At 50.0% G+C, this 5000-nt stretch overlaps 1 protein-coding gene across 2 annotated transcripts in view; it reads left to right on the top strand.

The window, feature by feature from the left end:
• LOC310725912 (uncharacterized protein) overlaps positions 1-5000 on the top strand; it is a 21451-nt gene that overhangs the window by 4739 nt on the left and 11712 nt on the right. The gene's annotated exons all lie outside the window — the stretch shown is intronic.

The following is a 5000-nucleotide window of genomic DNA, read 5'->3' as shown; positions in this document are numbered from 1 at the left end:
GCAAACTGCACTCCCGAGTCAGTGCAGCAGACCACCGACACCAACTACAGTCCAATCCATCCTCAAAGCACCCGTTCTACTCCGGAATATTATGGAACCACCCAAGGTGTTGATGAGAAACCGTCCCAAGCTGCACAGAGTGGCCTCCAGTCGAAGAGAACGCTATCCAGAGGCAGGCCTGGACGAAGAGGGAAGATCCACAGAGGGGGGAGGAGCAGGAACAGTGGTCACTGGAGCCTCAGGAGCATGTTTAACTCGACCGAGAGAGAGAGAGAAGAGAGAGAGAGAGAAAAGAGAGAGAGAGAGAGAGAGAGAGAGAGAGAGAGAGAAAAGAGAGAAAAGGGTGACAGGAAGAGAAGGATATGGATTATTAAGTCTCTTTATTGTTGTATGAAAGTTAAGTCACTGTGCAGTTTGGACTCTGGTGAAATTTCACTCTTGCAGCAGAACTAAAAGGGAGAAGCAGAAGGAAACACAGATATGAGGATCTCTGGGATAAGAGACGACCCACCACACCACCATCAACAAACCTGAGTGAACGTGTGAGAGTGAGGAGACGACAGCATCCAAATATCCCAGTTCACCAAACACTCCATATCCATGATCCTCCAGATCTGCTCCTTTACCTCAAAAACACCTACTGACTAAAGACTCCACTAAATAAATAAGTTTTCAACCTCGACTTGAACACTGAGACTGTGTCTGAGTCCCGAACACTGAGACTGTGTCTGAGTCCCGAACACTGAGACTGTGTCTGAGTCCCGAACACTGAGACTGTGTCTGAGTCCCGAACACTGAGACTGTGTCTGAGTCCCGAACACTGAGACTGTGTCTGAGTCCCGAACACTGAGACTGTGTCTGAGTCCCGAACACTGAGACTGTGTCTGAGTCCCGAACACTGAGACTGTGTCTGAGTCCCGAACACTGAGACTGTGTCTGAGTCCCGAACACTGAGACTGTGTCTGAGTCCCGAACACTGAGACTGTGTCTGAGTCCCGAACACTGAGACTGTGTCTGAGTCCCGAACACTGAGACTGTGTCTGAGTCCCGAACACTGAGACTGTGTCTGAGTCCCGAACACTGAGACTGTGTCTGAGTCCCGAACACTGAGACTGTGTCTGAGTCCCGAACACTGAGACTGTGTCTGAGTCCCGAACACTGAGACTGTGTCTGAGTCCCGAACACTGAGACTGTGTCTGAGTCCCGAACACTGAGACTGTGTCTGAGTCCCGAACACTGAGACTGTGTCTGAGTCCCGAACACTGAGACTGTGTCTGAGTCCCGAACACTGAGACTGTGTCTGAGTCCCGAACACTGAGACTGTGTCTGAGTCCCGAACACTGAGACTGTGTCTGAGTCCCGAACACTGAGACTGTGTCTGAGTCCCGAACACTGAGACTGTGTCTGAGTCCCGAACACTGAGACTGTGTCTGAGTCCCGAACACTGAGACTGTGTCTGAGTCCCGAACACTGAGACTGTGTCTGAGTCCCGAACACTGAGACTGTGTCTGAGTCCCGAACACTGAGACTGTGTCTGAGTCCCGAACACTGAGACTGTGTCTGAGTCCCGAACACTGAGACTGTGTCTGAGTCCCGAACACTGAGACTGTGTCTGAGTCCCGAACACTGAGACTGTGTCTGAGTCCCGAACACTGAGACTGTGTCTGAGTCCCGAACACTGAGACTGTGTCTGAGTCCCGAACACTGAGACTGTGTCTGAGTCCCGAACACTGAGACTGTGTCTGAGTCCCGAACACTGAGACTGTGTCTGAGTCCCGAACACTGAGACTGTGTCTGAGTCCCGAACACTGAGACTGTGTCTGAGTCCCGAACACTGAGACTGTGTCTGAGTCCCGAACACTGAGACTGTGTCTGAGTCCCGAACACTGAGACTGTGTCTGAGTCCCGAACACTGAGACTGTGTCTGAGTCCCGAACACTGAGACTGTGTCTGAGTCCCGAACACTGAGACTGTGTCTGAGTCCCGAACACTGAGACTGTGTCTGAGTCCCGAACACTGAGACTGTGTCTGAGTCCCGAACACTGAGACTGTGTCTGAGTCCCGAACACTGAGACTGTGTCTGAGTCCCGAACACTGAGACTGTGTCTGAGTCCCGAACACTGAGACTGTGTCTGAGTCCCGAACACTGAGACTGTGTCTGAGTCCCGAACACTGAGACTGTGTCTGAGTCCCGAACACTGAGACTGTGTCTGAGTCCCGAACACTGAGACTGTGTCTGAGTCCCGAACACTGAGACTGTGTCTGAGTCCCGAACACTGAGACTGTGTCTGAGTCCCGAACACTGAGACTGTGTCTGAGTCCCGAACACTGAGACTGTGTCTGAGTCCCGAACACTGAGACTGTGTCTGAGTCCCGAACACTGAGACTGTGTCTGAGTCCCGAACACTGAGACTGTGTCTGAGTCCCGAACACTGAGACTGTGTCTGAGTCCCGAACACTGAGACTGTGTCTGAGTCCCGAACACTGAGACTGTGTCTGAGTCCCGAACACTGAGACTGTGTCTGAGTCCCGAACACTGAGACTGTGTCTGAGTCCCGAACACTGAGACTGTGTCTGAGTCCCGAACACTGAGACTGTGTCTGAGTCCCGAACACTGAGACTGTGTCTGAGTCCCGAACACTGAGACTGTGTCTGAGTCCCGAACACTGAGACTGTGTCTGAGTCCCGAACACTGAGACTGTGTCTGAGTCCCGAACACTGAGACTGTGTCTGAGTCCCGAACACTGAGACTGTGTCTGAGTCCCGAACACTGAGACTGTGTCTGAGTCCCGAACACTGAGACTGTGTCTGAGTCCCGAACACTGAGACTGTGTCTGAGTCCCGAACACTGAGACTGTGTCTGAGTCCCGAACACTGAGACTGTGTCTGAGTCCCGAACACTGAGACTGTGTCTGAGTCCCGAACACTGAGACTGTGTCTGAGTCCCGAACACTGAGACTGTGTCTGAGTCCCGAACACTGAGACTGTGTCTGAGTCCCGAACACTGAGACTGTGTCTGAGTCCCGAACACTGAGACTGTGTCTGAGTCCCGAACACTGAGACTGTGTCTGAGTCCCGAACACTGAGACTGTGTCTGAGTCCCGAACACTGAGACTGTGTCTGAGTCCCGAACACTGAGACTGTGTCTGAGTCCCGAACACTGAGACTGTGTCTGAGTCCCGAACACTGAGACTGTGTCTGAGTCCCGAACACTGAGACTGTGTCTGAGTCCCGAACACTGAGACTGTGTCTGAGTCCCGAACACTGAGACTGTGTCTGAGTCCCGAACACTGAGACTGTGTCTGAGTCCCGAACACTGAGACTGTGTCTGAGTCCCGAACACTGAGACTGTGTCTGAGTCCCGAACACTGAGACTGTGTCTGAGTCCCGAACACTGAGACTGTGTCTGAGTCCCGAACACTGAGACTGTGTCTGAGTCCCGAACACTGAGACTGTGTCTGAGTCCCGAACACTGAGACTGTGTCTGAGTCCCGAACACTGAGACTGTGTCTGAGTCCCGAACACTGAGACTGTGTCTGAGTCCCGAACACTGAGACTGTGTCTGAGTCCCGAACACTGAGACTGTGTCTGAGTCCCGAACACTGAGACTGTGTCTGAGTCCCGAACACTGAGACTGTGTCTGAGTCCCGAACACTGAGACTGTGTCTGAGTCCCGAACACTGAGACTGTGTCTGAGTCCCGAACACTGAGACTGTGTCTGAGTCCCGAACACTGAGACTGTGTCTGAGTCCCGAACACTGAGACTGTGTCTGAGTCCCGAACACTGAGACTGTGTCTGAGTCCCGAACACTGAGACTGTGTCTGAGTCCCGAACACTGAGACTGTGTCTGAGTCCCGAACACTGATTGGAAGGTTGTTCCATAACTGTGGGGTTTATAAGAGAAACATCTGCCCCCTGCTGGAGTCTTCATTATTTGAGGTACCAATAAATAGCCAGCATCTTTTGATCTAAGTAGGTGTGGAGGATCATCCTGGTACAGAAGTTCACTCAGATACTGCGGCGTGAGAGCGTTAAGTGCTTTATACGTCAGTAGTAGTATTTTATAATCAGTGTGAGATGGAATTGGGAGCAGTGTAGATGATTAAAACAGGGCTGATGGGCTCATATTTTCTAGATCTAGTGAGGACTCTTGCTGCTGCATTCTGAACTAACTGAAGCTTATTTCTGCACTTACTCCAACACCCAGACAGTAAAGCGTTACAGTAGTCTAATCTAGATGTTACAAAAACATCAACTAGTTTTTCTGCATCCTGTAACGACATCATATTTCTAATTTTAGCAATATTTCTAAAGTGAAAGAAGGAGATCCTGGTGATATTATTCACGTGAGCCTCAAAGGAAAGACTCGGGTCAATAATCACACGAGGTCTTTGACTGCTGTACACACTGAAACAGAAACACCATCCAGAGATGCTACAGAATCAGAAAGTTATCGAGCATCCACTGTCTAATGTCCTTTACACACTCCTCAACATTGTTAAGCTGATCTCTCTCATCTGGCTTTGCTGAAATATACAGCTGTGTATCATCAGCATAGCAATGGAAGCGAATATCATGTTTATGTATGATTTCACCAAGAGGCAGCAGATATAAAGAGAAAAGCAGTGGGCCTAAGACAGATCCTTGAGGAACACCAAACTTTACCTCAGAGAGTGTCGAGAACTCACCATTTACATCAACAAACTGATAGCGATCAGTCAGATAAGACCTGAGCCAAGAGAGAGCCGTTCCCTTTATTCCAACAACGTTCTCAAGTCTAGCAAGTAGTATAGTGTGATCAATGGTGTCAAAAGCTGCACTAAGGTCGAGCAAAACAAGTAAAGAGACAAAACCCTGATCAGAGGCCAATAACAGGTCATTTACCACCTTAACTAGCGCCGTCTCTGTGCTATGATGAGGCCGAAATCCTGACTGATACATTTCAAAAATATTATTCATAAGTAGATGTGAGCAGAACTGCTGTGCTACAACCTTTTCT

The sequence above is a fragment of the Silurus aristotelis genome, assembly GCF_946808225.1.
Source record: "Silurus aristotelis genome assembly, chromosome: 5".
NCBI lineage: Eukaryota > Metazoa > Chordata > Actinopteri > Siluriformes > Siluridae > Silurus > Silurus aristotelis.
This window is presented reverse-complemented; position numbering and strand designations above follow the sequence as displayed.